The 20824-nt window shown below is 38.7% G+C and overlaps 1 protein-coding gene across 12 annotated transcripts in view; it reads right to left on the bottom strand.

Moving 5' to 3' along the window:
• TSPAN18 (tetraspanin 18) overlaps nucleotides 1–20824 on the bottom strand; it is a 205032-nt gene that overhangs the window by 40804 nt on the left and 143404 nt on the right. For 10 of the 12 annotated variants that reach the window (XM_060764248.2, XM_060764238.2, XM_060764222.2 and 7 more), the window contains one exon: nucleotides 12164–12242. The exons of 1 other annotated variant lie outside the window; for it this stretch is intronic. The gene's annotated coding sequence lies outside the window, so the exon portion shown is untranslated. Of the gene's footprint in view, nucleotides 1–10064; nucleotides 10088–12163; nucleotides 12243–20824 lie in introns of those variants that run through there. One more of the 12 variants, XM_060764313.2, reaches the window with a different exon arrangement.

Below are 20824 nucleotides of genomic sequence, written 5' to 3'. Positions count from 1 at the left end.
TAGGGAAACCCACGCGTGCGAATATATTAAGCAGCGCGTCTGCCACTGTTTTGGCGTCAGTTTCCTTCAATGGAATTGCCTCTGGGTATCGTGTGGCAAAGTCCACGGCAGTCAAGATGAATCTATGTCCATCAAGTGTCTTGTGGGACATAGGGCCAATGATGTCCACCCCGACCTTGTCAAAGGGAACAGTGACAACTGGAATGGATTGTAACAGTCCTTTTGTCTTATCTTTGGCTTTTCCCACCATTTGACAAGTCTCACAGGACTTACAATAGGCTGTCACATCACCTCCCATTCCTGGCCAAAAAAACCTTGACTGAATGCGATCTTTGGTCTTCTTGATACCTAGGTGTCCACTGAAGGTGGTATCATGGGCTAGCTTGAGGATTTTAGCCCTATACTTTTGTGGTACTACCAGTTGTGTTCTTTCCTCAAAGAATTTGGGACTCTTTTGTCTCCTCACAACTCGGTACAATTTATTCTCCACAACTTTAAACAAAACTGGCTTTTCACTTGTGGGTGTGTGGTTTTCTGGGACCACTTCATCCCATAAAGGTTTTAAGCTTTCATCATGTTGCTGGGCTGCTTCAAACTGTCTCATGTGGCTTTGGTTTAAACTGAAGGGAATTTCTTGGCTGACATTTTCTGTTTGTGAGGTAGATGGTAGTTCATCAGCAACACTGTATTCAGCCTCCCCTTCTAGTTCAGCTTGGCTTCTGGTAATCATATTAACATGTCTACAGCGCTCAGCCAAATCATTGCCCAACAATACTGGAACTTCTAAATCATTAAAAAGTCCCATTCTCCATTTTCCAGAGAAGTTCTTGTATTCTATTGGGATTTCAGCCACTGACACTTCGAAAAGAGGGCCATAAATTCCTCTCAGCTTGTACTTTTGGCCTGGAAGTATCTGGTCTTCCTTGACAAACTCTGGCCTAATGAGCGATACTTCAGACCCAGTGTCTCTGAACCCTATTAGTTCTTGACCCTTCACTTTGATCACCCTCAAATAATCTCCATTTGTCTCTTTCTCAGTACTCCATACTCGCATTATCTTTACAGGCTCTTCCTGTGTGTGTGGAGACTGACTTTCTTTGTGTGGAGATATTTGCCTAACCACCTTAACTGGCTTTGGTGGTGTAATTGGCCTTTTCTGGGTGTTTAATTTAGGGCAAGCCGTTTTCTTATGACCCTCTTGATGGCAGAAGTAACAGACAAGTTTTCCTGTGGCAATCTCTGGAATGCGGTCCCTCCTGACAGGATTTTGGTTTCCCACGTCAGTTTTCTCTTTTGGAACCCATTCCCTCGGTCTCTTGGTGGCTCCTGAGCTATGACTCACATTCCAGTCATGCTCCATCTCATCCAACCAAGCCGCGAGATCTGACACTTGTTTAATCTTCTTGTCTTTAACGAACCACCTCATTTGTATGGGGATCAGTCGATAAAACTGTTCCATACAAACTAAATGCTTTAACTCCTCAAACGTGGTCGTTTTACTCCCTTCAAGCCATCTCTCTAAGGCTTTTTCCACTCGGCTTCCCAATTGTGAAAAGGTTTCTCCTGGCTTTCTTTTGATCTCCCTGAACATTTTCCTACTTTGTTCAGGAGTCAAGCCAAACCTCAGCTTCACCCTTTCTTTAAATATGAGGTAACTCGTGCTCTCTGACTCTCGCAGATCAGCGTAAACCTCACTAAGTTCCCCACAAAGTAGTGGTCTCAGGTACACCATCATTTTGGCTTCAGGTATCTCGAAATCGTGAGAAGCCCGTTCAAAGCTAGCCAGAAATGACTCCACGCAGTCCTCTTTTACATAACAAGGAAAGTTCTTTAAAACTCTTTGCATGTTAGAGTCCTGCTGTTGGCTTAAGTTAGGAGTTCTCTCACTTCCTCTCAATTGTAGTTCTGCCATTCTCTCCTCATGTTTTAACTGTTCTCTTTCTCTTTCTATCTCAACTTGCATTCTTTCTCTCTCCATCTGCATTTTTTCCTTCTCCATCTGCATTTTTTCTCTTTCTCTTTCAGCCTGAAACTTTTCTCTTTCTCTTTCAGCCTGAATCTTTTCCCTTTCTCTTTCAGCCTGAATCTTTTCTCTTTCTCTTTCAACCTGAATCTGTTCCCTTTCAAATTCAATCATTCTTTCCTTCTCCCTTTCTTGAAACTCAAGTTCTCTCAACCTCATTTCTAGCCTAAGCTTTTCAATGGTCAAAGAGGTAGCTATCTGTTCTTGTCTACCCTCTTCTACTTGGGTCTCAGTCCCCTCAACTATAGAAGCAGTTGTCTCCCCTTCTCTCTCTGGTTCTTCAGCAGTCCCCTTCTTTGTTTTTGGTGGTGCCATGGTGCCTAATGTGTGTTAAAATGGCGCTAGAGGTGTTCTGTCTCTGAGGTAATTCTTAGCGTCACGTTTTGGCAAAAACTTACCTCAGGATTCTCACAAAAATGCTCTGGATTGAGATGTTACATGATCCACACCGCTGCAAACCAATTATAATAACTGGGCAGATGGCAATACGATCAATCCCACCATCTGACACCAATTATAATATCTTCTTTATGGCCAAACAATATAACTGGACAGGGGGCAAACAGATCCCACCAACTGTCCCTCCTTTAATAAAGGATTCACTGGCACCTAAAGAACGTTTGAGGGGATGTCTCTCTATTTAAAACTTTTGCTGCCACCATACACTAAATGAACAGGAACCCTCTAGCTATTTAAAATGTTAAACGGCTTTTCAGACCACCAATGTACTGTGTCTTTTAAAAGGGCTTCTTTGAAGAAAAACAGATGAGGTTGAATTAAAAGGAAAAGGGACTAACTCCACAAATGTACACTTGACTCAGGCTTAAATTTCAAAAATAACAAGGAAAGTTTATTGAATAAAGATACAGAATGAAGTGAATGCAGTTGAATAAGCTTGGCTGTTACAGATGAAATGTTTTAGTTCTTATAAGCGTAATGGTTGCATGAAAATGGTTCTTTTCTTGGTTACAAATATAAATCCCAGCTATTCCTTCTCTAAATAGCTGTACCAAGTTTGTCACAGCTCACTTGGCTGGCAAACTTCAGGCAAACTGCCTATACTAATCACGAACTCCTAAAACTGCAACCCTGCTCTAACTCTAACATCAACCAACTCAACTGACTAAAAACAGCTTCTTTCTTTCCCTCCAAACAATCCAACTCCGCCCCCCTTTAACAAACCAATCCTGGCTGCTCCAAGGCTGGCTCAGGCCTAGGCCACTCCCCCTCTCTGAACTGGAGTTTTCCCTAAACTAAGATGGCTCCTGCTGCCCTCTGCCAGGCCTTCTAAGCTGAAACTACCTAGCCTGTCTCTCCTAGGCCCTGCCACCTGGGCTGGCAAGGTAAGGGATCTTCACATTGACCTTATAAAATGATTACCAATTTTTTTTTCATTTTTTCCCCTTGTACCATACGTAAGTATGCCAGCCTTCTCGCAATTCCGACCCTTCCAGTATTAATAGTTTCTTCTTCTCCAATTTCGCCCAATCTTTAGCCCAAATTAATGCATTTGCTTCCAAATATAGTTCCAGATCAGGTGCCGCCATCCCTCCTTTTTCCTTTTTTTCTGTCAAATTGTCATAACTGATTCTCGGTTTCTTGTTTTTCCAAATAAATTTTTTGATGTCTTTGTTCCAATCCTTTAAAATTTTCTTGTTTCTTATTATTGGTAAATTTTGAAAAAGAAAAATCAGTTTTGGCAGTACTGCCATTTTCACTGTTGCTATCCTGCCGAGTAGCGAGAGGTTGTAGTTTTTCCACTTTTCCAGGTCCTTCCTTATCTCCTTCCACTTTTCTATATAATTGTTTTGTAAAAGGTGTAGATTCCTAGATGTCAATAATATCCCTAGATATTTTAACTTGTTTACTATTTGTATATTCCAATTATTTTTAAAATCTTCTTGTTCCTTTTTCCCAATGTTTTTAGTTATTGCCTTCGTTTTTTCCATGTTGATTTTAAATCCTGATACTTTACCAAATTCTTTAATTGTTCTTATCCATTCTCCTAAATTACTCTTTGGTTCCTCAATTACGCATATCACATCATCCGCGTATGCCCGAATTTTAAATTCCTGGCCTTGTATTTTTGCACCTACCAAACTTTTTTCTTCTCTTACCTTATTTAGTAATACTTCTAAAATGAGAATAAAAATTAATGGCGAGAGGGAGCATCCCTGTCTTGTTCCCTTCCTTATCTCTATATTCTCTGATTCTTTCCCATTCACCAAAATTTTTGCTTTTTGTTCTTCATATATGGTCTCAATTGCATTTTGAAAATAAAAAAATAAAAATTCCAAAATATTTCTTTAACGTAGGTAGCAGTCCCTTTTGAAGCATGGAGGTACACATAATATAGAGTAGTTAGTCTGCTGTAATAAAAACGATAAGGAATCTTACGGCATTTTATAGACAAACATGTTTATTATGGTTGATCAAGTGAACTCCAGTTCATGAAAAAGTATGACATAATAAATTAATTCAGTGTTATGGTTCAGCAAGACCACTATTGCCATTCAGCTATAGAAACCAATGGTGATTCAGCCTCATCTACTACTAGGAATAGTCAAATTATTATGTAACCAAAATAATTCATTTCAAGATCTACCTGATGATTTTGAATCATGGTGGTACAAACAGGTAAATAGTATACTATATTTCCTAAATAACTCGTATATGTTGGAAACTGTCCATTATGAGATTTCTAATTTACTTGACTCTATATCCTCTTTAAAATACAGAATGACACCACCCACAATATAGCCCTGTTCTTCTTATACAAACCTAGAGACAGCCTATTCTGTCAGTTCTCTTCATTCCATCAGGATTCCATTATGTTGTCATGTAAAGCCAAGTATGTCCCCATTTAACATAGTACATTGTCTCTTTAAGCAATACATGCATTTAAATTTGGAAGTCTTAACTTTGATTATGTTCTGATGGATTTTAATTGTGAATTTTTAGTGCTGTTTGAGTTTAATTCTGTTTTAATATTTGTATATTTGCATGTTTAAAATTGTATACTAATGCTTTTATGTCAAGTCACTTTGAGTCCCATTTGGAGTGATAAAGCGGGGTATAAATAAATGCAATAATAATAATAATAATAACAAAAACAACAACAACAACAACAACAACGATCATGGAAGAGTTATCCAAATTATCACATGCGGCCCACATGAACTTGGCAGCATCTTAAGTATGGGAAAAGGTGAACTCTAATGTCAACAAAGATGACTGAGAATAACCTCACAATGTGAATATGGGCACATGAGACCTATAATAATCCTTAGCAGATGTAACATGCTGAATTGTAATCAAGGTAACAGACATCTCATGTATTTGAGATTTTGATGGGATAACAGTTAGCCAAAGATCCAACTCATTTTCTCATACACTCTTTAAAATTATTTTTAATGTTTTATTTTTTATTAAATTTCTACATTTCATGCAATATCCCAATACAGTAGTGAATCATAATCTAAAATTCTGCATTATCCCATCCACTCTCCCTCCTGCCCTCCACCAAGTCACAGATGTTTCCAGATTATGTTCCTGTCAGTCCTCTTGCTACTAAATTACCATATACTCAATTAATAGTAATTATTATTATTATTATTATTATTATTATTATTATCTGCCCTATCTCCCTGGGGGGACTCAGGGCGGTTTTCAACAAAAGATGGCAACTAGATATTTGTCCCACTAGTCTCATTTAATCAGAGTTTGGTTTAAATTTGCTGTTACTGTGGCACATATAGCTAATAAATGGTTTCCATATAAACTCAAACAAATTATTTTTTATTTCTTCTCTCTATTATCTTATTTTTATGTCAATTTTTCAGATAAAGCTATAGCCTATATTCTGTTTATCCAATTCAGCCTCATCTACTACTATAAACTCTTGTTTTTCCCTGCACTTGATTATCTTAATCCTTGCTGCATATACTAGAAACACTATAATGTCTTTGTTCAATAGATTCTTAATTTTTGTCTCCTAATAAAGAGATAAACAGTAAAGACCCTCTAAAGTGGATTTTTTTCTCCTATAATTTGGCTCATTTTCTCAAAAATTTCAAAACTCTAGTACTTAAGAATGTTTGCTAACGCTGCTTGTTTCTTTCAACCAACGTTACAAATTGGGCACTCGAGTACCAGAAGATAATAATGGAACCCTGGACAGAATCCAGATTAGCTGACAAGTGGCAAGAGTTCCCAATACCTCAGTTTTAAGAGATGGGATGGAGAGTGATGCCTGTTTCAATTACTGTTAACAACTCACATTTCCATGAAAAGTACTTAATGTAACATTTGAATTATATTATTGATAACAGGAACACCTCATCAAGCATGTTCTAGATCAGGTATCCTCAAACTTCAGCCGTCCAGCTATTTGGGCCTCTAATTCATGACCATTGAACAAGCTGGTGAGGGCTTTTGGGAGTCAGAGGCCCAAACAGCAGTAGGGCTGCAGTTTGAAGATGCCTGTCCTAGATCAATACTTATGACACAAATAGTATTAATGGTGCCACAAGACTTGCAAATGTTTCTGATACATATTTAGCTATGTTACTCAGACTACTTAGCATCACTATCAGGATTCACTAAGCTGAATTGTTGCCTAAGGCATCCAAGCTTTTTCTGACATAGCTTTGACACATGGATGTGTTCCAGTTTGCTTAAGGCAAAAGGCACCCCAAGAGCTGGTGATGATGTGAAGTATTCAATGAGCTGTCACTGGAGGGTCTCAGATCTACCTGGCTTTGTACAGACAACTATTCTCCAAACAAAACAGGATATAACATTTGTACTGTGAAGAAACAGAAAGTGTTTCCTGCCTTAAAAAGAATTTATAACAACTATGCAAAGCCTCTATAGTACGGATAAAACCAGGATATCACAGATCTGAGAATTGTGGCTCATCATAAGAGTTGACTGACAAAATAACAAATTGATTTTTAATTAAAGTTTGTATATGAGTGCGAACCTATGATGTACCTGGAATGTACCACCCTGACACATTAGGGATATAAATCTTTGTTTGAGTGAGCTACTGAAATTTCAAGACCATTTTCTTCCACTTCAATGAAGTGCTTGAAGACTGACCAATTTATGAGATCATGAAAAATTAAAATGAAGAAAAACTGCCATTTCTAGATGTCCTAGTCATCTACAAACCAGATCAACAATTGGGTCACACTGTTTACAGAAAACCTACACACACAGATAGACCATGCAAAAAGAATCTGAGAACCCCCTCCCCCAAGATGAACTGAACCACCTAAACTGGACTTTACAGGCCAATGGATACTCCAGCTCAGACATCAGAAGAGCTGCAAGATCGAGAACAAGCCACGAGACTAAAGATCCACCCAGAGGGAAAACGTTCTTGCCAAACATCAAGGGAACCACTGACCGCATAGGGAAGCTGATGAGAAAACACAACATACAAACTATCTACAAACCCACTAAGAAAATCCAACAAATGCTATGTTCAGCAAAGGACAAGAGGGATCCTCTCACCTCTGCAGGAGTCTACCGGATACCATGCAGCTGTGGACAAGTCTACATGGGGACTCACAAACGCAGCGCCCAAACATGAATCAAGGAACATGAAAGGCACTGCAGACTACTTCAACCAGGTAAGTCAGCCATAACAGAGCACCTGATGAACCAACCTGGACACAGCATATTACCTGAGAACACAGAAATGCTGGACCACTCTAACAACTACCTTGTTAGGCTACACAGAGAAGCCACTGAAATCCACAAGCATGTGGTCAATTTCAACAGGAAGAAACCATGAAAATGAACAAAATCTGGCTACCAGTACTAAAAAAAACTCTACAATTATAACAGTAAATAAAAAACAAAACTCAAACACAGGGGAACTCCAGCCAGAAAACAATCAGGAATACCTGGTCACCTCTTAACAAGGTAATTTCCCAGGCAGTAACAAGCCACACCTAAAAACTGTCAGGCCATCAAATGCTAATCAAGGTGCCCAATTGAAACATTCACACTTAGGTCCAACAGACAAGAGTTCTTTCTCCCATCCTGAACCTTCCACAGATATATAATCCCAATTTTCCAGTTTCCAACAAACCTCACAACCTCTGAGGACACCTGCCATAGATGCAGGCGAAACGTCAGGACAGAATACTTTTAGAACATGGCCATACAACCAGAAAACCTACAACAATCCAATTTATGAAATCATTCATAGGCTGGAATTTAGTCTGTGAAAAACTGTCCACCAGATGTTTTTCCACAGAAAAATGTCTTTTTCTGGGCAGAAATTCTGATTTTGTACAGAAAATAATTTATTATTTTTCTGAGCAAGGAGCAGGTTTTCTATTGATAGAGTCATACTTTCTGTGCAAAATTTACTGTACAGAAAATTATGTTTCAAGGAGCAAAATAATCCACGTGCTTATGACCACATTGAAAAAAGTCTCAAAAAAGAAGAATCTTTGTGAAAAACTCATTTTAGATGATACATGGACTTTTAGTGTCCCTTAATTCTTTAGAAGTGTTATTCCATTGTTATCCAATTAACTCTGCAAACTTAAAACAGCAATATGTTCTAGAAGCTTAATATATTTCAGATTTTAGCAGCTTTTCAAAATCAAGGCAAACCAGTTCATATGAATAGCAAATCTTGTTAGCCTTGTTGTGATTCATGGGTCCAAACTGTGGCAGTATTACTCACTAGCTGTCCCCTGCCACGTGTTGCTGTGGCCCACATGGGGGTTCTATGTGGGAGGTTTGGCCCAATTCTATCATTGGTGGGGTTCAGAATGCTCTGTGATTGTAGGTGAACTATAAATGCCAGCAACTACAACTCCCAAATGTCAAGATTCTATTTCCCTCAAACTCCACCAGTGTTCACATTTGGGCATACTGAGTATTTGTGTAGAGTTTGGTTCAGATCCATCATTGAGTCCAAAGTCATCTTTGGATGTAGGTGAACTACAACTCCAAAACTAAAGGATACTGCCCACCAAACCCTTCCAGTATTTTCTGTTGGTCATGGGAGAACTGTGTGCCAAGTTTGGTTCAATTCCGTCATTGGTGGGGTTCAGAATGTTCTTTGATTGTATGTGAACTATAAATCCCAACAACTACAACTCCAAAATGACAAAATCAATGTTTTTTGAGTGAAGGACATACATTGGGTTGTTAGGTGTCTTGTGTCCAAATTTAGTGTCAATTCGTCCAATGGTTTTTGAGTTCTGTTAATCCCACAAACGAACATTACATTTTTATTTATATAGATTATAAGTCCTTGCTGATACAATCTCTTTACCACCATCCCTCCTCCAGTACTAAGGCAAGGCAAAAGGATTTGGGAGTTCTGTCTCCTGCTGTGAATGCTGAGTGTTTTGTGTCTACATACCAATGAAACTTCCAGTTTTCAGTAAAAATAATAATGGAAGAATATGGTCTGATGAAACATGATAAATGATAGTGAGCACCATGGGGAATATAAAAGCAACAGACTGAGTCACTATAACATTAACAGCCCAAAGCTCCACTTTTCACAGCACATTTTACTTCTGGAGTCTTGACTTCAGTGCATTGTGAATTATTCTGATTTTACTCGAGTGCAAGCGAGATCAAAGCCTGCTTTCTCTTCTCCCCAAGCCAGGCAGTTTAATTAGGCCTTTAGGGACACATAGAGGTAACTCATGCCTATTATATTTGCAAAAAAAAAAAAATGCCCTGCAAACATATTTATGTACTCAACAAATGCAATCAATCAGCTTCTGCTTTCACCCTTTCCTTCTTAAATGGTTCTAACTTTGTATTTGTGTCTGCAACATTTCAAGAATGCACAATATCCCAAACATTTCTCTTAATACAGTTAAATATTTTGGGAGGGAGAGGGGATAAAATATGATGGGCCAGAAAGTCACTTGAGATCACATTATTATCAGGCAAGAGCACAAGTAGAGCGGTGCAGGATTGAATCAAGGTCTAATTCCACTGTTCCCATTGTACCCACCCAGAAATTTGAGGGATTGTTATAAGCAAAACATACCTGTAACATCAATGTCCACTTCTACAAATGATATCCATGCTCCCCAACTACTAGTACCAAAAGCAATATATAGACATCATCAGCTATGGATTTATATAGGTTTATTTTCATGAATTTACTTAATTTCCCTGTAGAGCAATTCCGATTAAATTGGAAACAATTAGAAACAATTATCACACCATGTGACAGCGATTTCCATTTTTAAAATTTATGTTATGTGAAGTACTTTCAGATTCTTCACATATTTTAATTTTGAAAGAGATGGAGAACCATTTTACATATTCATTTCCTTCACAAAAAGTCAAATCTGGATTGTGAGTACTTACTGTCCCTTAATTCTGGGGATGTGCATTTTTGGTTGTTAGTAACTGAATGCAATCCACCAAATTAATAATGTTTCAATGAAGCGGTGACCCAAACAAAGGGCTTCTAAGATACTGAAGATTGGCGATCTGGGAAAAGGCAACCGTGGTGCTCTCATGGTTGTGGAGTACAGTGAGTCAAGTGATTGCAGCAGAATGCCCTTGCATGCAAAGTGAACCAGCACCAACTATTAAAGCTTTTCCTCATTAAGTTGTTTTAGCTCTTTTCAAGTGTGTGCAATTATTTCAAATGCAATGAAGTATGATTTGTATAAAGGTAATATAATACTGTCAGTCTTTTCAACATCTTTCCTAAGGAGGGAAATGTTCCAAACAGCTAGTTCTAATACCTGACTCTTATAGTCACTGTTAAGAGTGGAAAGAATATTTATGAAAAAGGAAAACAGAATATTTTTAAAAAATGATAAAGAGAATTATGGAAAATCCTGCTGAGGGGAATGCTGGGGAGATGAAAGGCTACAATTTGGGACTGATCCCATGAGGGAAAAAAATCATGAGCCCCCACCCCACCCCCCAAATGCCATTTTGCCCACAAAACTATATATTTCTTCCACTGAAATACTGTTAATTTAAGTTGGTTAAAATTGTTCTTCATATTAAATATTGTATTTTTTTCACTCTGTGAATTAGTTCACACAAACACTCTCCATCCATCTCCCACTGGCCTGGACCATGCCTGATATATACATTATATAAAATATAATATATAATATTATATATAAACATTTCTTGGGGCTCCATGGCTGAAAAGGTTTGAGAACCCCTGATCTATGCAATCAAAGGCTTTGTAATACTCTCTATATAGAACAGGTTGACTTTCTTTTGAAATTCTTTTGTGCATTCCATTATCCAAATGTACATTTGTAATTTGATCCCTAGTGCCCCCTCCTTTCCTGAACCAGCTTAAATATAGTATTTAGCATTTCTTGCCTCATATATGGTAAAATCTTTCTTGTATAATTTTGAGTATCATTTTGATTGCATGGAAAATTAATGCAATGGTTTTAAAATATAAAGATATATAACTGAATATTAAAGTTAGAATTGTCCATTTTATTTCCCATTTCTATATATGATTGTGAAAACTGCAAAGTGAAGAAAACTGATAGTAGGAAAAATCAACTGATTTGAAATGTGGGTTGTTGTAGGTTTTTCCGGGCTATATGGCCATGTTCTGGAAGCAATTTTTCTCCTGACGTTTCGCCTGCCTTCAGGAGAAAAACTGCCTCCAGAACATGGCCATATAGCCCGAAAAAACCTACAACAACCCAGTGATTCCAGCCATGAAAGCCTTCGACAATACATTGATTTGAAATGTGCTTCTGGAGAAAAGGACTACTGATACCACCGGCTGATAAAAAGACAAATAAATAATGCAAATCAAGCCTGGAAACTCCCTAGAAGACAAGATGACTAAATTGAGACTCTTGTAATTTGGCCATATCAGGAGAAGATACAACTGACTAGAAAAGACAATAACAGTATGGTAAAAGTTAGAAGCAAAACAGAAAGGGCACATTATGGATGGAGAGAATTAAATCAAGGAAGCCATTGACCTGAATCTGCAAGACCTGAGCAGTCCTGTTGATGATAGGGTGACTTGGGGTAGGTATACATCGTAGTCAACTTGATGACAGTTATCAACAATAAAGTTCAATTTTTACAAAGGAGAAAAAGATCCTCTTGCAATTGCTAACAAATAGTCCAAAGACTTACCTATGTAGTTCCTGGAATCAGTCTCTTTTGACTTCTAAAAGTTTTTATGTCCCATGTATTTTTATTGGTCAGGCGTGTCCTATAAGGAAAAGTTAATGCACAGGTCAATAAAATACAATTATATTAAATAAACCATTTATTAAGACACAACACCCCAATGAATATACTTAGCTTAATTGCATGTTTAATTTGGTGTACATTAGCACTAATGAAAATCTTTTAGTGCCCACTGAAGCATTCCGTTCCCTGTAACCTGGCTCATCAACCTTTGTTTTAGTTCATATGCCTTCATAGAATAGATCCCAAACCACATTTTGACATTTGGCTAAAGCCTCATGCAAACATTATCATCCAATAAAAGAGAAACTAATGGAGACATGAAGAGATTTACAAATAATTGTCCACCTCAGTGAATAAGCTATAGACCCCTTGAGTGATGATGAGAAAGTTAATATTTTTCAGCCCCAGTTTCCCCATAAATTTGATTTAAAATAAATAACATACCCACATAGGACATGAGAGAGTACCACACGTAAGAATTAGAAATACCAAAACTACCTTTCATTGTAACTTTATTAGCATCAATTACTGTGCGGTAACATTTTAGATGACTAAAATAACCCTACTATGAGTTTTGAATTAATTATTTAATGAAACACCAGTTTGTCATTTAAGGAGGGAGCACCTTACTCTGAACACTTGGGGTCACTCGGTCCAATGCTCTTGTCATGAGCTATACAAAACAATATATTTTTAAATTGAGGGGACTTGATAGACTGTGTCCTGATGTGCTACTTGACGATCATGCTAATAATATAAGCTGGATTCCTCTTGAGCAGTTACAAATATATAACCAAATATATAACCACCATTGTTATGTAACTACACCGCAACTTCTGGTCTAATCCCAGCCTACACAGCAACAGCCACTATGATCAATAGGAGCCCATTTTCCTGTCACTCAGGAAGCAACCTACTAACATTCCAAATTTTTTTTGTCTTGTCAGGAGCGACTTGAGAAACTGCAACTCGCTTCTGGTGTGAGAGAATTGGCCGTCTGCAAAGACATTTCCCAGGGAATGCCCAGATGTTTTGATGTTTCACCATCCTTGCGGGAGGCTTCTCTCATATCCCCGCATGGGGAGCTGGAGCTGATAGAGGGATCTCATCCATGCTCTCCCCGGATTCGAACCTGCAACCTGTCGGGCTTCGGTCCTGCCGGCACAGGGGTTTAACCCACTGCAACACCGGGGGTTCCTGTGCAACAGGCAAAATGCAACAGGCAAAAGCATGCCCTCTGTTACAATGTCCTCTCACGCTGGAGATCATTCATGCAATGATGGTTGGTGGAAATTTCGGGTAGCTGCTTCCTGAGTGTTGGAGATTGGAGAACAGATCTCAATTGATCACTTCTACTCAAAAAGTGGGGACTTGGGGGACTTTTACTCTAAACTTTGTAATACACAGGGTCACAAAAGAATTCAAGTCACAGAAAGCTATATAATGCAGAACTGGTTCTTGGTCCTGGTCTTTTGTGGCCCCTACCAGTTGCAATAGGTTTCATATCAAAAATATGTGAGTGAAAATATGCTTGACACCCATTTGTTCCCCCATTTCTTTGTTTCCCAGCTCACTGCACTTGTCTGTTTTGGTTGAAACAACTCCCACCTATATGTTGCAGTGTTTAAGTGGCTCGTTGTGCTTTCATTTCCTGAAATGTGTAATGCCACAAGCACAGAGAAGTCAACATTTAAAAGCAGGTTTACATTTTTCTTAGCGATGTAACTACTCCATATAAACCTATCATTAGGGAAATCAAGAGACTGATAGCATTCCAGCTCCTGCTGTGTATGCATGTGAGAGTGAATATAATTACATTGCTACCAGTCCTCAGAGGCTTGCGTGGGAGGTAAAAAATACTTCTCTCCCCCTTTTAACTCACAATATTTTGAAAGATTTATCATACTTCTGAGACGGAAGAAACTTCAGTGTGTCACCAAGCAGCAGTAAATGCTAAGCTAACAGAAATCACGGTGCTGGACAAAATTAGAGTGTTTACCCTCCATTCAGAAGCTATAGCTGAAGAGCATCTAGTTTCAAATGGGTTTTTAAAAATAAAGAACAACAATCTATATAAATAAAAATATAATGCTCATTTGTGGGATTAATATAACTCAAAAACTATTTGATGAATTGACATGAAATTTGGACACAATCAGGCCAACGAGTGACCATCACTCATGAAAACACTGAAAAATACAATTGAAGGAACTTAAAAAGCCAAAAAAAAAAAAAGCAAAGAGACGCTACAGCGCATGCACAAAAACAACTCCCCCGGCAAACAAAACATACAATAGCATATCCACACTCTCTTTCAGACTACAGCTCCCAGCATCCCCTAGACCAGGCCCTTTAGGAGAGGAGGATGATCCAAATGCACTACTTCCAAGCTGCAAGCTTTCTTCTCCTTGGATTTCTTTGAGAGCATCCCAGTCCCTGCATATTTCCAATTTCCTATTCCTGGACTGCAACTCCCAGCAATCTTTCAGATAGATGATAGATAGATAGATAGATAGATAGATAGATAGATAGATAGGATTAGAAAGAGGTAGGTAGGTAGGTAGGTAGGTAGGTAGATTGATCAGGAGGACTGCTGGGAGTTGCAGTGCAAGAATAGGTAGAGAAGGGAGAAAGCAAAAGGGAAAGAAAAAAGGGGAGGAAGGAAAGAGGAAGAGAAGGAAGGAAGGAAGGAGAGAATGAAAGAAAAAAAGGGGAAGGAAGGAATGAAGGAAGGAAGGAAAGAGGGAGAGAAGGAAGGAGAGAAAGAAAGGAGGAGAGAAAGAGGGAGGAAAGGTTGGCCACAGCAACGCGTGGCGGGTACAACTAGTTTGGTCAATAAAAGGAGAATAATAGGAATGAACAACTATTGGACTCAACTGCAACAGGCTGCTTCCCTTAGGTAAAAGTAAAGGTTTCCCTCAACATTATGTCTAGTCGATTCTGCCTCTGAGAAGTGGTGCTCATCTCCATTTCTAAGCTGAGGAGCCGGTGTTGTTTGTATATACCTCCTAGGTCATGTGGCCGGCATAACGGCATGGAAAATCATTACCTTCCCACTGGAATAGGAATTTGAACTACTAGGTTGGAAGAAGCTGGGGATATCAAGTTCAGCAATTCAGCAGTTTAACCCACTGCACCTCCACTTTCCTTACAGGCTGGTAACAACACAAGATGGGCAGGAACTGACAAGGCCAGGCCTCAATGCTCCAGGCAGTATAGCCTCTAATGGGGGATTCTGGGAGACATAGTTTTAAAAACTTTTTAAAAATTCTGGGCATCTTCAGCTATCTGAAAGAATTAAACTTAACACCATTCCTTCTCATATTTGATTGTTATTTATTCAGACCGTTTCATGTCCTTTAATCCCCCTCTTCTGCGACCCTCTTCTATTGTGGTTGTACTTCTTGATTCAAGAAAAAAAGAATGTTCTTAACTGTTTATTATGAACATCTTTGGAAGACTTCAAAGACTTATTTCAGTCATTCTTGGGCACTTTTGACATATGAAACTAACATACAGAAATAGAAATCAGTGAGAATATTATATCAGTTTAATTATTTAAGATGATTTGCACATTTCTTCATACTTAAAATAGAAAGACTTGGAGATTTAGAATATTTGAATGCGGGAAGTATCAAAAGTAAAATACATTTACATCAGGGGCCAGATCTTCTGTTGACTTAACACTTAAAATGTCTCAGTTTGAATCTCTTCATATCCAAACATGGTAAGTACTGAATTACAGATTGCAAAACACTTCTTTTCTGAATTAATGCCAGTTACCACATCACTCATATCCTAGTTTATAAGTCTAGAAATTTCAGTCAAAATACATTCCTAAAAATCTGGATCAATTTATCCACTGGTCAATATAAGTACTGTATCTGAACTCGTGTGTATTTTAATTTTTTTTAGAAATATGTTTTAATATGTATATATTTTTTAAAAAAATGCTTTTTGATAAATGTGTGTTTTAACAATGTTGTAACCCATCTTGAGCCATGAGGAGAGGCGGGCAATAAATAAATATTATTATTAAAAGGAACGGTCTATTTATTTATTTATTTACAGTATTTATATTCCGCCCTTCTCACCTCGCAGGGGACTCAGGGCAGATTAAAATGCACATATACATGGCGAACATTCAATGCCATTTAGACATACAATATATATAGACAGACACACAGGCAATTTAATACTCCAGCTTTTCCAGCTTCATGAGGGTATGCTAAGTTCCGGCCACAGGAGGAGCTGCCGCTTCACCATCCACTTGTGATACCGAGTCCTTTGATGGAGTACTTCCTCATTCTTCTGCATGGCATTGTAAATTAGTTAAATTAGCCTCCTCACATAAAGTGGTACCTAAATTTCCTACTTGACAGATGCAACTGTATTTCAGGCTGCATAGGTCAACAGCAAACTAGCTTATTAATGGTCGGGAGCTTACTCCAACCCAGCTTGGTTTGAACTCATGACCTCTCGGCCCGTAGTGATGTAATGCAGCTGGCTACTAACTAGCTGTGCCACAGCATGCTCCTCTTCTCTGAGCAGAGTGGTAAAAAGCTAGAACTTAGCCTGTCCCAGAAGAAACTAAAAGAATCGCCAACCTCCTTTACCCTCTCCTTTTTGAATGCCTGGTGGGGAAACATTGAAGGCAAACTGAGGCAGCATTGATGTTTCCCTTATATAAGAAAATACAGAATTGTGGCTCTAAAACCTGGTGTTGGCTTATATATTAAGTTGACATATAGGAGTATATATATTATATGGCAAACAGATGCAACACTGTCTGGCCAAGAGTCTATTGAGGTTGCTTCAGTTCTTTGGGGCAAGGAGGGGTTTTTACCCAAAAGAAGGCACCCAAAATTCAAATATGGAGAAAGGCGTGCAATACCTGAAGATTTTTGCTACTAGCTGAGCAACAGAATCCCTTGGCTCCAGCTATCTTCCTGAGCTTTAAAAGATTTATTAGAAAATCTCAGCATGTCAACTTGGCTACTTGAGCAATGACCTCCACAGTTAATATAGCCTATTCCTACTTAAATTCAATGCTTAATCTGACTACTCCCAACTTTATCTCATAGACATGTACACAAAATCACATAAGAAATTTCAAACCAAAACCTGTAGAGCATCCAACACCTAAGCCTCACTTCTGAATCATCAGGAAAGCCAAGGTCTTTTTGGAAATACCACCCCTTTTATTATGGAACAATTTACCAATTTTCTACATAGTTCAAAACAAAGTTGGCCAACTTCTAAAGTTCTCCCTCCTGTTCCCCCCTTGTAAGCATGGTCTCCATGTTTTAACCTAAAATGGTTATTTTATTGCATCATCCCTTTTGATTTTTCTTAGAAGGCAAAATGTAGGCACAGAAAGAAGTGGGCAGAAAACAATACTTGAAACGTGCAATTAGCAGGTCTGAGATCACTGGCAGATAGAACTGAAATACAGCAAAGCTTAAAAAAATAGAAGCTGAAGTAACTGCTCTCTGTTTCTTGTTAAAGGAACCTAGAAACATGCTTTTTAGGATTTCTAATGTAGGAAACAAGTACCATGCCAGGGACCAATGCCACATTTGTGTCGTATTAGGATTGTGTTCACATAGTTTCCTGAAAACGTACAGCAAATTGGCAGATGATAACTTGCAGACTGACATCAGTTTGTAGACCACCATTACAAGTCTAACTAAGCCAGAACAAATAAAGATATAGAACAAACAGTTCTTAAATTCACCTAAAGTCTGTCCTGAATTGCACACTCCCCAACTGTCCCAATTTGGTAGGGACAGTCATAGTTAATCCTCTGCTGTCCACTTTTTCAGATGCTTGTAAAATGTTTATATCCTCTCTTTTTCTCACAGTCCCCTTCTTTACCCATGGCTTATGTCAGCTGCTGCAAACTGAAATCAAAGTGCTAAAATAGTTTGTACATAATAAGAATGAGTTGGGCAGGCTAAGTAGGCTCACTTGTGTCTTTTTAAAATGATATTTTTGCTTTTTCTTCGCCATTATTAACTGTTGTGATTTTGATTCTTCATCATGTCTTTTGGACCACAATTTGAAGATGTTTGACCATGCCTGAATAATTTTTCATCTCTAAAATGTTGGAGGGTATGAAGTGCAATTACAGAAAACTTCCATAATATAATACAACTTACAACAGAGGTAAGCAAAATCTGCATTTGGGGCAAAATGCCCTCTATCCCTAGATTGCTTTGGTGGCCTTCCACCTCTCCAAAACTGTGCAGACAGTCCCTTTTAGACATAGGTTTGTGACCTGTCTCTCCTTGAAGCTCCCAAGAGTAGCAATGTGTTGTAGATATACACTACCCCAAACACCACATGTGTTGTAGATATACACCACCCCATACACACCCAATTTAGTATAAAAATACTTTGCCAGTCCAGAATCCCATGACAGAATACTTGACTCTCATTTCTGCTGTAGGTACTAACTTCTGAAATAACATCGTGCATTTTGTCTCTAAACTTCCACAGAAACAGCAGCAAATCAAATCTGACTTCTTAGCCAGGTGAACCATTTCAGACGTGAAAGAATAAGCTGTTGACTGTTTCAAGTCCTCCTGCATAGAAGCTCAACACAGCACTCCAGTTTAGCAGCAGCTTATTCTGGCTACCTCAAATTTCACCATTCCACGGATATAGCACTGAAAAATCTCAACCTGATGACAGAGGAAAAATTAAGTATTATTTTACTCTGTACATTTCCCAATGATTCAGACACACTGGACCATTTGAGTGATCTGGAAGACCAATTTGTCAGCAGTAACCTGATTATTTGAATTGCAAAGAAATAATATAGTATGACCTCTTATCCACGAAAGCTGACTGGCACAACCTGGGGATCACAACCAGGCACAGTGAAGACATCTGCCCTTGCGCTGTGCTACTCTGCTGCTGAGTATGCATGCCCAGTGTGGAACATATCTCACCACACTAAAACAGAGGATGTGGCTCTTAATGAGACATGCCGCATTATCACGGGGTGTCTGTGCCCTACACCACTGGAGAAATTACACTGCTTAGCCAGTATTGCACCACCTGACATCCGCCGGGAAGTAGCAGCCAATAGTGAAAGGACCAAGGCAGAGACATCTCCAGCTCATCCCCTGTTTGGGTATCAGCCAGCACGTCAACGACTTAAATCTAGAAATAGTTTTCTAAGATCTACAGAGACACTCGCTGGAACACCTCAGCAAGCGAGTGTCCAAAAGTGGCAGGCTCAAACACAGAGAGTCCAAAAGTGGCAGGCTCAAACACAGAACCTCAACCAATGGCTGATACCAAATGAGAGACTCCCCCCTGGGCACACAGAGGACTGGGCGACTTGGAAGGCGCTGAACAAACTGCGCTCAGGCACCACGAGATGCAGAGCCAGCCTTCAGAAATGGGGCTACAAAGTGGAATCCTCGACATGCGAATGTGAAGAGGAGCAAACCACTGACCACCTGCTGCAATGCAACCTGAGCCCTGCCATATGCACAATGGAGGACCTTCTTGCAGCAACACCAGAAGCACTCCAAGTGGCCAGATACTGGTCAAAGGACATTTAATCAACTACCAAACTCACAAATTTTGTATTCTGTATTTTGTATTTTGTCTGTTTGTTTGCTTTGTTCTGTTAGAAATGTAATATAATTGACTGGTTGCTGATGACTCGATAAATAAAAGAAATAATCCACAGATTTAATATCAAAAGTTTCACTTAACCATGTTCCCAAAAATATTCCTCTGTCCCCAGAAATGTTTTGGTTCTCTCTGGGTCCGTCAGTGCAATCCTAAGCTAGGCTTCTGGCCAAGATATAGATATAAGGTTTGCTATTATCCATGGTTTTAGGTATCCACTGGGGACTTGGTATGTATCCCTGTGGATACAGGGCTATACTGAACTTAACAAACAGGCTGTCATAATATCTTTCTACTCTTCAATTTTGTTATCTGTTCTTAAATTCTAGAGAATTATAACCTCTTTCTAGCACTGGAACATAAGAATTCAGAAAGAAAGAAAGAAAGAAAGAAAGAAAGAAAGAAAGAAAGAAAGAAAGGGAGAGAGAGAGAGAAATCGGAAGGAAGGAAGGAAGGAAGGAAGGAAGGAAGGAAGGAAGGAAGGAAGGAAGGGAAGATTTACACCCAGCGGGGGACATCATTGTATGAATTTTCACCATAATATAGAATTATTTTCTATAATATATGTTTCTGATACATATAACAATTTTTTTCTGTTCAGATGTTTATTTTATGTATTTTATTTCTACATTCTGTTTGGGGGAAGGGAAAATGAGGAGAGCTCACTTATTATACATTTGAAATAATTTTTTCAATAATATGTTGACATGTAAAAACCACAGGAACGTATTAATGGGCCACGGTGCTTTCAATTTCAGGTCAACAAGTCTGCCTCCTCATCTTAAAAAAAAACCTCACAGACCTCCTGTTTTGTTTCATTTTTTAAGACTTCATCGTTCCTGCACTCATTTCGAATGCAATTTCCTCTGATCTCCCGCTGGTTTTCCTGCCAGCCAGCAAGGAATGCAAGGGAGAACAAGAACAAGAAAATCAGAACAGAAAAGAGGGGCT

Source organism: Anolis sagrei, chromosome 1, assembly GCF_037176765.1.
Source record: "Anolis sagrei isolate rAnoSag1 chromosome 1, rAnoSag1.mat, whole genome shotgun sequence".
In the NCBI taxonomy this organism is placed as follows: Eukaryota; Metazoa; Chordata; class Lepidosauria; order Squamata; family Dactyloidae; genus Anolis; species Anolis sagrei.
This window is presented reverse-complemented; position numbering and strand designations above follow the sequence as displayed.